Consider the following 14,595-nt stretch of genomic DNA (forward strand, 5'->3'; position numbering starts at 1 on the left):
AAATATATCATGGCCACAGATAATACCTCATTACCTGTAGCCCTTGTGAGTTATATACCTATATCATGACCTCAGATAATACCTCATTACCTGCAATCCCTGTGAGTTATATACCTATATCATGACCAGAGATAATACCTCATTACCTGCAGTCCCTGTGAGTTATATACCTATATCATGACCAGAGATAATACCTCATTACCTGCAGTCACTGTGAGTTATATACCTATATCATTACCTCAGATAATACCTCATTACCTGCAATCCCTGTCAGTTGTATTCCTACTGTATATCATGACCTCAGATAATATCTCATTGCCTGCAAACCCTGTGAGTTATATACCTATATCATGACCACAGATAATACCTCATTACCTGCAGTCCCTGAGAGTTATATACCTATATCATGACCAGAGATAATACCTCATTACCTGCAATCCCTGTGAGTTATATACCTATATCATAACCTCAGATAATGCCTTATTATCTGCAGTCCCTGTGAGTTACATACCTATATCATGACCACAGATAATACCTCATTACCTGCAGTCCCTGTGAGTTATATACCTATATCATGACCTCAGATAATACCAAATTAACTGCAGTCCCTGTGAGTTACATACCTATATCATGACCTCAGATAATACCTTATTATCTGCAGTCCCTGTGAGTTATATACCTATATCATGACCAGAGATAATACCTCATTACCTGCAGTCCCTGTGAGTTATATACCTATATCATGACCACAGATAATACCTCATTACCTGCAGTCCCTGAGAGTTATATACCTATATCATGACCAGAGATAATACCTCATTACCTGCAATCCCTGTGAGTTATATACCTATATCATAACCTCAGATAATGCCTTATTATCTGCAGTCCCTGTGAGTTACATACCTATATCATGACCACAGATAATACCTCATTACCTGCAGTCCCTGTGAGTTATATACCTATATCATGACCTCAGATAATACCAAATTAACTGCAGTCCCTGTGAGTTACATACCTATATCATGACCTCAGATAATACCTTATTATCTGCAGTCCCTGTGAGTTATATACCTATATCATGACCAGAGATAATACCTCATTACCTGCAGTCCCTGTGAGTTATATACCTATATCATTACCTCAGATAATACCTCATTACCTGCAATCCCTGTGAGTTGTATTCCTACTGTATATCATGACCTCAGATAATATCTCATTGCCTGCAAACCCTGTGAGTTATATACCTATATCATGACCACAGATAATACCTCATTACCTGCAGTCCCTGTGAGTTATATACCTATATCATGACCTCAGATAATACCTAATTAACTGCAGTCCCTGTGAGTTACATACCTATATCATGACCTCAGATAATACCTTATTATCTGTAGTCCCTGTGAGTTATATACCTATATAATGACCAGAGATAATACCTCATTACCTGCAGTCCCTGTGAGTTATATACCTATATCATGACCTCAGATAATACCTCATTACCTGCAATCCCTGTCAGTTGTATTCCTACTGTATATCATGACCTAAGATAATATCTCATTGCCTGCAATCCCTGTGAGTTATATACCTATATCATGACCACAGATAATACCTCATTACCTGCAGTCCCTGTGAGTTATATACCTATATCATGACCTCAGATAATGCCTCAGTACCTGCAGTCCCTGTGAGTTATATACCTATATCATGACCTCAGATAATACCTAATTAACTGCAGTCCCTGTGAGTTATATACCTATATCATGAGCAGAGATAATACCTCATTACCTGCAGTCCCTGAGAGTTATATACCTATATCATGACCTCAGATAATGCCTTATTATCTGCAGTCCCTGTGAGTTATATACCTATATCATGACCTCAGATAATGCCTTATTATCTGCAGTCCCTGTGAGTTATATACCTATATCATGACCAGAGATAATACCTCATTACCTGCAGTCCCTGTGAGTTATATACCTATATCATTACCTCAGATAATACCTCATTACCTGCAATCCCTGTGAGTTGTATTCCTACTGTATATCATGACCTCAGATAATATCTCATTGCCTGCAAACCCTGTGAGTTATATACCTATATCATGACCACAGATAATACCTCATTACCTGCAGTCCCTGTGAGTTATATACCTATATCATGACCTCAGATAATACCTAATTAACTGCAGTCCCTGTGAGTTACATACCTATATCATGACCTCAGATAATACCTTATTATCTGTAGTCCCTGTGAGTTATATACCTATATAATGACCAGAGATAATACCTCATTACCTGCAGTCCCTGTGAGTTATATACCTATATCATGACCTCAGATAATACCTCATTACCTGCAATCCCTGTCAGTTGTATTCCTACTGTATATCATGACCTAAGATAATATCTCATTGCCTGCAATCCCTGTGAGTTATATACCTATATCATGACCACAGATAATACCTCATTACCTGCAGTCCCTGTGAGTTATATACCTATATCATGACCTCAGATAATGCCTCAGTACCTGCAGTCCCTGTGAGTTATATACCTATATCATGACCTCAGATAATACCTAATTAACTGCAGTCCCTGTGAGTTATATACCTATATCATGAGCAGAGATAATACCTCATTACCTGCAGTCCCTGAGAGTTATATACCTATATCATGACCTCAGATAATGCCTTATTATCTGCAGTCCCTGTGAGTTATATACCTATATCATGACCTCAGATAATGCCTTATTATCTGCAGTCCCTGTGAGTTATATACCTATATCATAACCTCAGATAATGCCTTATTATCTGCAGTCCCTGTGAGTTATATACCTATATCATGACCACAGATAATACCTCATTACCTGCAGTCCCTGTGAGTTATATACCTATATCATGACCTCAGATAATACCTAATTAACTGCAGTCCCTGTGAGTTACATACCTATATCATGACCTCAGATAATACCTTATTATCTGTAGTCCCTGTGAGTTATATACCTATATCATGACCAGAGATAATACCTCATTACCTGCAGTCCCTGTGAGTTATATACCTATATCATGACATCAGATACAGATAATACCTCATTACCTGCAATCCCTGTCAGTTGTATTCCTACTGTATATCATGACCTCAGATAATATCTCATTGCCTGCAATCCCTGTGAGTTATATACCTATATCATGACCACAGATAATACCTCACTACCTGCAGTCCCTGTGAGTTATATACCTATATCATGACCTCAGATAATGCCTCAGTACCTGCAGTCCCTGGGAGTTATATACCTATCATGACCTCAGATAATACCTAATTAACTGCAGTCCCTGTGAGTTATATACCTATATCATGACCTCAGATAATACCCAATTAACTGCAGTCCCTGTGAGTTATATACCTATATCATGACCTCAGATAATGCCTCAGTACCTGCAGTCCCTGGGAGTTATATACCTATCATGACCTCAGATAATACCTAATTAACTGCAGTCCCTGTGAGTTATATACCTATATCATGACCAGAGATAATACCTCATTACCTGCAGTCCCTGTGAGTTATATACCTATATAATGACCACAGATAATACCTCATTACCTGCAATCCCTGTGAGTTGTGTACCTATATCATGACTTCAGATAATACCTCATTACCTGCAGTCCCTGTGAGTTATATACCTACAATTGTGCCCATAAGTTTACATAACCTGGCAGAATTTATGATTTCTTGGCCATTTTTCAGAGAAAATGAATGATAACACAAAAAAATTTCTTTCACTCATGGTAAGTGTTTGGCTAAAGCTATTTATTATCAATCAACTGTGTTTACTCTTTTTAAATCATAATGACAACATAAACTACCCGAATGACCCTGTTCAAAAGTTTACATACCCTGGTGATTTTGGACTGATAACATGCACACAAGTTGACACAAAGGGGTTTGAATGGCTATTAAAGGTAACCATCCTCACCTGTGATCTGTTTGCTTGGAATTAGTGTGTATAAAAGGTCAATGAGTTTCTGGATTCCTGACAGACCCTTGCATCTTTCATCCGGTGCTGCACTGACATTTCTGGATTCTGAGTCATGGGGAACGCAAAAGAATTGTCAAATGACCTGCGGAAAAGGTAGTTGAACTGTATAAAACAGGAAAGGGATATAAAAAGATATCCAATGAATTGAGAATGCCAATCAGCAGTGTTCAAACTCTAATCAAGAAGTGGAAAATGAGGGGTTCTGCTGAAACCAAACCACGGCCAGGTAGACCAACTAAAATTTCAGCCACAACTGCCAGGAAAATTGTTCGGGATGAAAAGAAAAACCCACAAATAACTTCAGGTGAAATACAGGACTCTCTGAAAACATGTGGTGTGGCTGTTTCAAGATGCACAATAAGGGGGCACTTGAAGAAAGATAGGCTGCATGGTTGAGTCGCCAGAAGAAAGCTATTACTATGCAAATGCCACAAAGTATCCCGCTTACAATATGCCAAACAGCACAGAGATAAGCCTCAAACCTTCTGGCACAAAGTCATTTGGAGTGATGAGACCAAAATTTAGCTTTTTGGCCACAACCATAAACGCTACATTTCGAGAGGCGTCAATAAGGCCTATGATGAAAGGTACACCATTCCTACTGTGAAACACAGAGGTGGATCACTGATGTTTTGGGGATGTGTGAGCTACAAAGGCACAGGAAATGTGGTCAGAATTGATGGCAAGATGAATGCAGTATGTTATCAAAAAATACTGGAGGACAATTTGCATTCATCAGCCCGGAAGCTGCACATGGGACGTACTTGGACATTCCAACATGACAATGATCCTAAACACAAGGCTAAGTCGACCTGTCATTGGCTACAGCAGAATAAAGTGAAGGTTCTAGAGTGGCCATCTCAGTCTCCTGACCTCAATATCCTCAATATCATTGAGCCACTCTGGGGAGATCTCAAACGTGCAGTTCATGCAAGACAGCCCAAGAATTTACAGGAACTGGAAGCTTTTTGCCAGGAAGAATGGGCAGCTTTACCTTCTGAGAAGATAAAGAGCCTTATCCACAAATACCACATAAGACTTCAAGCTGTCATTGATGTTAAAGGGGGCAATACACGGTATTAAGAACTGGGGTATGTAAACTTTTGATAATTTGGGTAGTTTATAAAGAGTAAACACAGTTGATTGATAACAAATGGCTTCAGCCAAACACTAACCATGAGTGAAAGAAAAGTTTGTGTGTTATCATTCATATTCTCTGAAAAATGGCCAAGAAATTATAAATTCTGCCAGGGTATGTAAACTTATGAGCACTACTGTATATCATGAATTCAGATAATACCTTATTACCTTCAATCCCTGTAAGTTATATATCTATATTATGACCTCAGATAATACCTCATTACCTTACCTGCAGTCCCTGTGAGTTATATACCTATATCATGACCTCAGATAATACCTCATTACCTTCAGTCCCTGAGAGTTATATACCTATATCATGACCTCAGATCAGGTTTTAAATGACATCACCCATACGAACAGATGGGACTTATTTGACTGCAGTCCCTGTAAGGTATACGCTGATATTGGATCTCAGATCAGCCTGGTGGCCCTGTAACACTCATCACCCAAATGCCCACAAAGTAATCTAGACCAGACCCAATCGCCTGCATTCCCTGTGAGATTTATGTCCACACTGTACCTCAAATGAAGCTGATTACCATATTACTTCTTATCAGCCATAAGGCCACTGAAGACCTCAGATAAGACCCTTTAACTTGTAGTCTCATATTAGTCCCCAGATCTGACTTAATGAGTTAAAGGGAAATAACTGTACACAAAGAAAATGCTCTAATATGTTAGCACAGTTTTTTTTATATCTATTGTTGCATATAACTGTGTGTTCAACTTCAGGTTTACTTCCTTTGCAGAGCAGCAATGCATTACTGGGAGATAGCTAAACACATCGAGTGAACCAATGACAAGAGACAAATGTGTGTAGCTGCCAATCACAAGCTAGCTCACTATAATGTAGGATATGTATATATTCTTATTAAACAAAGATCCCAAGAGAACAAAGTAAATTTGAAAATAGAAGTGAATTTAAAAGGGTCTTATCTGAATCATGCAAGTTTAAAGGAACATAAAACACAAAATGTTTTTTTTTTTCCCATGATTCAGATCATACAATTTTAAACAACTTCCCAATTTAATCCTATTATTAAATTTGCTTCATACTGTCGGTATATTTTGTGGAAGGAGCAGCAATGCACTATTGGGCACTAGCTGAACACACTGGGCAAGCCAATGCCAAGAGGCACATGTGTGCAGCCACCAATCAGCAGCTATCTCCCTGCAGTCTAACTCTGTTCCGTAGCCAACCTAGGTATGTTTTTATCAAAGGATACCAAGAAAACAAAACAAAATTTAATAATAGAAATAAAATTATTTTTTATTTTTTTTAAACTGCATGCTCTGTCTAAATCATGAAAAAAAATGAGATTATATGTCCCTAAGCTTACTGTAGAGGTAGCTAAAATATAAAACTGTCCAGATAAAGACTGGAAACAGTCACAGATATGAATAATGAGGAACGTGTTAAAAAGATATATAAAGGCATATAAAATGCACAGCACATAATATACCTTCATAATTGTGTTTGCAAAAAAGCTTCTGTTAAAAGTGATTACTACTAACTAGAGTGGTAACTTGCCCATTAATTGCTGCTGTTTCAGCCACAGGCCCTGTGTTTGTGCATTTGCCCTGTACACTCTGGGTATGTAGGTGAGACACACAATACACACAGGGACTTCAACTGTAGTGTACATGACAAAACCTAGCACTTCATTAGTGATAACACAACTATACGCAAGAAGTCTTCTTACGGCATATAACTAAGTGTGTTTCTAATATCACTTTTATGTTCTTTCACAAAACAGCTTATAGCCTAACACTCCAGTACAAAGAGGCATCAGTAGTTGCTTTGCCAGCAGCCTTTTTCTTTTTACCCCACTAAACAGCTGTAATTACTTTCATCATCTTTTCTCACACACTCAGATATTGGGGCCTATTTATCAAGCCGTCAACCGCAAATACGCTGGAATTCCACAGCGTAATTGTGGCGAGCCTGATTCCCCTTATTTATCAAAGCCTACAGACCGGCAAAAGTAGAATTTTGTGACGTAACATACGATCCGCTGGTCTCAGTCCGACACAGATCGATAGTTACGACACTACAAATGTTCCAAATGCAAATTCGGAACGGACTACTTTTGCTACTTACCAAATAACTACCAGGTACGCTCGCCACTATTCCGGCCCAGTGTACCTGGTTTTCAATCCGTCGCCCTGGAGGCGGCGGATGCCATAGGAATCAATGGGAGTCTGAAAGCAGCGAAAGCTTATGTTCGCTGCTGCCCGATATCCCATTGATTCCTATGGTATAATAAAAGTTACGTTTACACCTAACACCCTAACATGTTCCCCGAGTCTAAACACCCCTAATCTGCAGCCCCCTACATTATACTTATTCACTGTAAAATAAAAGGGATATTCTATCTATTATTCTATTGCAGTCCTTTTTCTGGTACGATTGTGAGGTCTCTTTAGTAGCAAGATTGTGTGATTTCATTTAAAAGGTCAGAAGAGAAAAATACCACCTTAAAAAAAAAGAAGTTGCTACTAAGAGTCAAATACCACCTTAAGGCAATTCTGCTAATTGAAACCACCACCAATCAGACTGAAAGATACCCCTTTAAATAAGGTCATTCACACTTGCCACCACTATCTTGATAAAGCCCATAGGAGGGCGAAACGCGTCGTGTGTGTTGGCAGTGTTGTTGTTTTTATTCCTGTGACAACAATTTAATAACCTGGGTTATACATTTTAGAACTATCTTCTCCTTAATAGGAGCAAATCATCTGTAGGGCTTGTGTTTGGCAGCAATTCTGGGATATCCTTCACATTGCCCAGTATCCAATCCCTTGCGTGCTATAAGCACTAAGTGCAGGGCTCATCTGAGAGGACCATGACTACAGGTCATAGAAGTAAGCGCAGGAATCGGCTTCTTCTCCTAACCGGAACATCTTTCAGTGACGTCAGATGCCGGAAAGTTTCAGTCTGCCCCGCTCGAGGTGAATACCGGGCGAGGGGAAAAGACATCCGCCTCACGGATAAGGATCTGGTAAAGTACACGGCTGATTGTTTTGCTAAAGTGATATCTTACACAGTAAGAGAACTTTGGAATTGCAAGTATATAATTATCTACTTACACTGTTTGGCAGCTATTGTTCTATCAATTTGGCAGCTTGGTGGTATTTGACTAGTGAAACGCTGACTACATACTCAGTTACTTTTTATATGGAAAAGACATTTCTATCTGACCCTATTATAACGAACTGATTGGGACTGCTCTATACAGATTGTATGATTTTTAAATCTGTGGAAGTTTTATCAATTGTATTTTCAAGTTTATTTAGTAGTATTTCGTTTTGGGGAGACGTCCCTTTTATATATGTATGCATATGTGTTTTTATTTAATTTTTATTAAATTTTATAAGTGCTTGATACCTTTGGGTTTTTTAGCGCCTCCCTTAGTACCTGTATATTATACTTATTCACCCCTAATCTGCCGCCCCGCCACCACCTACATAAAAGTATTAACCCCTATCCCGCCGCAACTAAATAAAGTTATTAACCCCTAAACCCCTGACCTCCCACATCAGTACCACTTACTAAACATATTAACCACTAAACCGCCAGGCCCCCACATCGCCATAAACTAAATTAACCTATTAACCCCTAAACCTAACAACTCGCTAACTTTATATTAAATATTAACTCATCCCTATCTTATAATAAATTTAAACTAATTAATCTACCCTAACTTTTATAATAAAATTACATTAAACTATATTAAACTATTAATTAATCTACCCTAACTATTATAATAAAATTACATTAAACTATTAATTAACCTACCCTATTATAATAAAAATACATTAAACTATATTAAATTAATGATTAATCTAACCTATCTTTTAAACTAAAATTACATTAAACTATATTAAAATAAAAATTAATCTAACCTAACTTTTATACTAAAATTACATAAAACTACAAATTAAATTAAATATATTATATATTTAAACACCTAACCCTACTCAAATAATTTAAATCTACACTACAAAATTACAAAAAAACTAAGTTACACAAAAAAATAAACACTAAGTTCCAAAAAGTAAAAAAGAAATTATCAAAACTTTAAACTAATTACACCTAATCTAAGGGCCCTATGAAAATAAAAAAGCCCCCCCCCCCAAAATAAAAAACCCTAGCCTACAATAAAACTACAAATAGCCCTTAAAAGGGCCTTTTGCAGGGCATTACCCCAAAGTAATCAGCTCTTTTACCTGTAAAAAAAAATACAAATACCCCCCCCAACAGTAAAACCCACCACCCACACAACCAATCCCCCAAATAAAATACTATCTAAAAAAACCTAAGCTCCCCATTGCCCTGAAAAGGGCATTTGGATGGGCATTGCCCTTAAAAGGGCATTTAGCTCTTTTGCAGCCCAAAACCCTAATCTAAAAATAAAATCCACCCAATAAACCCTTAAAAAATCCTAACACTAACCCCTGAAGATCGACTTACAGTTTTGAAGATCCGACATCCATCCTCCAAGAAGCCGGGAGAAGTCTTCATCGAAGCGGCAAGAAGTCCTCCAAGAAGCCGGCCGAAGTCTTCATCCAAGCCCGCAGAAGTCTTCACCCAGACGGCATCTTCTATCTTCATCCATCCGGCGCGGGTCCATCTTCAAGACATCCAACGCGGAGCATCCTCTTCTTCCGACGGACTAACGACGAATGAAGGTTCCTTTAAATGACGTCATCCAAGATGGCGTCCCTTAGATTCCGATTGGCTGATAGAATTCTATCAGCCAATTGGAATTAAGGTTGAAAAAATCCTATTGGCTGTTGCGATCAGCCAATAGGATTTAACTTCAATCCTATTGGCTGATCCAATCAGCCAATAGGATTGAGCTTGATTTCTATTGGCTGATTGGAATAGCAAATAGAATGCGAGCTCAATCCTATTGGCTGATTGCAACAGCCAATAGGATTTTTTCTACCTTAATTCCGATTGGCTGATAGAATTCTACCAACCAATTGGAATCTAAGGGACGCCATCTTGGATGACGTAATTTAAAGGAACCTTCATTGGTCGTTAGTCCGTCGGAAGAAGAGGAGGATCCGCGTCGGATGTCTTGAAGATGGACCCGCTCCGTGCCGGATGGATGAAGATAGAAGATGCCGTCTGGGTAAAGACTTCTGCGGCCTTGGATGAAGACTTCGGCCGGCTTCTTGGAGGACTTCTTGCCGCTTCGATGAAGACTTCTCCCGGCTTCTTGGAGGATGGATGTTGGATCTTCAAAACTGTAAGTTGATCTTCAGGGGTTAGTGTTAGGATTTTTTAAGGGTTTATTGGGTGGGTTTTATTTTTAGATTAGGGTTTTTGGGCTGCAAAAGAGCTAAATGCCCTTTTAAGGGAAATGCCCATCCAAATGCCCTTTTCAGGGCAATGGGGGGAGCTTAGGTTTTTTTTTAGATAGTATTTTATTTGGGGGGTTGGTTGTGTGGGTGGTGGGTTTTTTGTTTAAAGGTAAAAGAGCTGATTACTTTGGGGCAATGCCCAGCAAAAGGCCCTTTTAATGGCTATTTGTAGTTTATTGTAGGCTAGGGTTTTTTTTATTTTGGGGGGTCCTTTTTTATTTTCATAGGGCCCTTAGATTAGGTTTAATTAGTTTAAAGCTTTGATAATTTCTTTTTTCTTTTTTGTAACTTAGTGTTTATTTTTTGTGCAACTTAGTGTTTGTTATTTTTTTGTAACTTAGTTTTTTGTAACTTTGTAATTTTGTAGTGTAGATTTAAATTAATTGAGTAGGGTTAGGTGTTTAAATATATAATATATTTAATTTAATTTTTAGTTGTATGTAATTTTAGTATAAAAGCTAGGTTAGATTAATTTTTATTTTAATATAGTTTAATGTAATTTTAGTTTAAAAGATAGGTTGGATTAATCATTAATTTAATATAGTTTAATGTATTTTTATTACAATAGTTAGGGTAGATTAATTAATAGTTTAATATAGTTTAATGTAATTTTAAAGGTAAGTTTAAATTTATTATAAGATAGGGATGAGTTAATATTTAATATAAAGCTAGCGAGTTGTTAGGTTTAAGGGTTAATATGTTACTTTAGTTTATGGTGATGTGGGGGGCCGGCGGTTTAGGGGTTAATACATTTATTTAGTTGCGGTGGGCTCCGGGAGCGGTAGGATAGGGGTTAATAACTTTATGTAGGTGGCGGCGGTGTAGGGGGCGGCAGATTAGGGGTTAATAAGTATAATGTAAGCGGCGGTGGACTCCGGGAGCCGAGGAATAGGGGGTTAATAAGTTTATTAGAGTGGCGGTGGGCTCCGAGAGCAGCGGTTTAGGGGTTAATACGTTTATTTAGTTGCGGCAGGGTCCGGGAGAGGCGGTATAGAGGTTAAACATTTTAGTATAGTGTGGGTGTTTAGTGACAGTATACAAATAAAGCTGTGAAAAAGCAGAAGAGCAGCAAAATCGATGACTGTTGGTTAACAGTCCGCTGCTCATCGCCCCGTACTTGGTGCACGTTTTTTTGACAGCTTTTTTGTTAAATATGGAGAGCGTATTCAGGTCTGCGGCAGCGATTTTAGGCGAGCGTATTGGTGCCGGCGAATGCAGCACAGTTGACGGCTTGATAAATAGGCCCCATTGTATGTCATGACACTGCAACAGATCAATGGGGCCAAAATTTGCAGAATTACAGAATATTAGAACTGAAACCTAGATTTTATCACATACTTCAAATGAGCAATACTTTAACAAAAATATATGGGAATGTTTATTCATAGGTCTCACAATCGTACTGCATATTGAGATGACAGGAACAAGTCAGGATACAGGTCATTTGTGAACTTTGGATGTCAGGTGGGCAGGTGCTTAGTAATCTACCAATGACACAAGTGAAAACAAAGCAAATGCATCACTCCCAGCAATTTCAAATTAAATCAGGTAAAAGGTGTTCAGACCTAGGTTATCAAAGGCAGAGTCTGGGCAGACTGGGGTTGTGAATGGTGGTGTAGGGATGGAGTTTGGGGGATCTCAAAAGGATTAAGCTCTCTTTTGCAGACCATTGAGCATTTCACTCCGACTTTTTCTATGGATATTCTGACATTCCATCACCACCGTTGGTAATCAACGTATAACACCCTTTTTACTTATAAATACCTGCCAGGCTGCTTAACCCTTACAGAATCTTGTTTCACATCTATCTTCTCTCACATAGAACCTGATGATCTAACGCTCTCTGCTCTGACAAGATGAAATAAGTGATCCTCCAGCCCTGAGAGATCCCTCACAAGATTCCAGAAAGGCAGTACCCAATGTGAAGTGTAAACCCTGTCTAGACTATCTCATCTGAGCAGAGAGCTTTATGGGACTTGCAGGTTCAGCTGTTTCTTAGAGCATTTTTTTACAGCATTTAGTGAGTTCTGCCTCTGTGAAGTCTACACTATAATTTCTCTATAATTTCTTTGATCATCAGGTCCTTATAACAATAACAATGCTGTATACTGTATAGACTTTTGTACAGGGGTATTTACCCTAAGGCTGAGGACCAGGATAAATAAGGGAGGTCACACAGCCATATACTGACCATAAACAGGGTGTTGAAAATGTTATACAATGTCGTACAGCGATATTGTGGAGCAGAATCAGCAAAAGCAAAATGTTTCCTTGCCTGGTAAATACATTTCTTTCATGGTGGTGTGAATCCACAAGCTAGAAGTCAGGCAAAAAATACCAATTTATTCCCTCCATCTTCCCTGTATACCTCAGTCTACCGTATAGCCAAGAAGAGGAGAACAACAAAAAAGCAGGAAAGGAAAAAGCAGGGTAAATAAAGTGCAAACTAGAACTCCCACCAACTGAATAAACGGGTGAGTATCATGGACTCTCAGCACCATGACAGAAGTGAATATTCCAGATAAGCATAAATTATGTTTTATTTCATAAGCTGGTGAGAGTCCACACGCCAACACATGTGGGATCTAATACCCAAGCTGTGAAGTATACGAGATCACTGAGAAAAAAAGAAGCAAGATATTAAGTTAAAGGGACATTCCAGTTGAAACTGGAATGCATACGGATACATTTATATTTCTAATAGAAGCATTTTTGTAAGCTACATGTATTAAAAAATAAATTCTAGCAAAATATATAGCTGTTTCAAGAGGGTACTTTAGCAGCACCTGCATTTTAAACACAGCACTTGCTCAAAGAGCCTAAGGTGTTTGTTTCATTTGATAATGACTCAATTGACATAATTGAGGACATGATACAAGCCCCACTGTCTCTTGAGCAGCTGTATATTTAAAATGCTAGTGCACTGAGACTAGTTATGTCTCACATGTACGTGCATAGAAAAATCCTATTACTAAAAACAGAATTTATGCTTACCTGATAAATTACTTTCTCCAACGGTGTGTCCGGTCCACGGCGTCATCCTTACTTGTGGGATATTCTCTTCCCCAACAGGAAATGGCAAAGAGCCCAGCAAAGCTGGTCACATGATCCCTCCTAGGCTCCGCCTACCCCAGTCATTCGACCGACGTACAGGAGGAAATATGCATAGGAGAAACCATATGATACCGTGGTGACTGTAGTTAGAAAAAATAATTCAACAGACCTGATTAAAAAAACCAGGGCGGGCCGTGGACCGGACACACCGTTGGAGAAAGTAATTTATCAGGTAAGCATAAATTCTGTTTTCTCCAACATAGGTGTGTCCGGTCCACGGCGTCATCCTTACTTGTGGGAACCAATACCAAAGCTTTAGGACACGGATGAAGGGAGGGAGCAAATCAGGTCACCTAAATGGAAGGCACCACGGCTTGCAAAACCTTTCTCCCAAAAATAGCCTCTGAAGAAGCAAAAGTATCAAATTTGTAAAATTTGGCAAAAGTGTGCAGTGAAGACCAAGTCGCTGCCTTACATATCTGGTCAACAGAAGCCTCGTTCTTGAAGGCCCATGTGGAAGCCACAGCCCTAGTGGAATGAGCTGTGATTCTTTCAGGAGGCTGCCGTCCGGCAGTCTCATAAGCCAATCGGATAATGCTTTTAAGCCAAAAGGAAAGAGAGGTAGAAGTTGCTTTTTGACCTCTCCTTTTACCAGAATAAACAACAAACAAAGAAGATGTTTGTCTGAAATCTTTAGTGGCCTCTAAATAGAATTTTAGAGCACGGACTACGTCCAAATTGTGTAACAAACGTTCCTTCTTTGAAACTGGATTCGGACACAAAGAAGGTACAACTATCTCCTGGTTAATATTTTTGTTGGAAACAACTTTCGGAAGAAAACCAGGCTTAGTACGCAAAACCACCTTATCTGCATGGAACACCAGATAGGGTGGAGAACACTGCAGAGCAGATAACTCAGAAACTCTTCTAGCAGAAGAAATTGCAACCAAAAACAAAACTTTCCAAGATAATAACTTAATATCTACGGAATGTAAGGG

At 38.7% G+C, this 14,595-nt stretch overlaps 1 protein-coding gene across 4 annotated transcripts in view; it reads right to left on the minus strand.

The window, feature by feature from the left end:
- The window catches only part of MAP7D2 (MAP7 domain containing 2), a 492,885-nt gene that overhangs the window by 173,061 nt on the left and 305,229 nt on the right, over window positions 1–14,595 (minus strand). The window lies entirely within an intron of this gene.

The sequence above is a fragment of the Bombina bombina genome, chromosome 3, assembly GCF_027579735.1.
Source record: "Bombina bombina isolate aBomBom1 chromosome 3, aBomBom1.pri, whole genome shotgun sequence".
NCBI classification, from domain to species: Eukaryota; Metazoa; Chordata; class Amphibia; order Anura; family Bombinatoridae; genus Bombina; species Bombina bombina.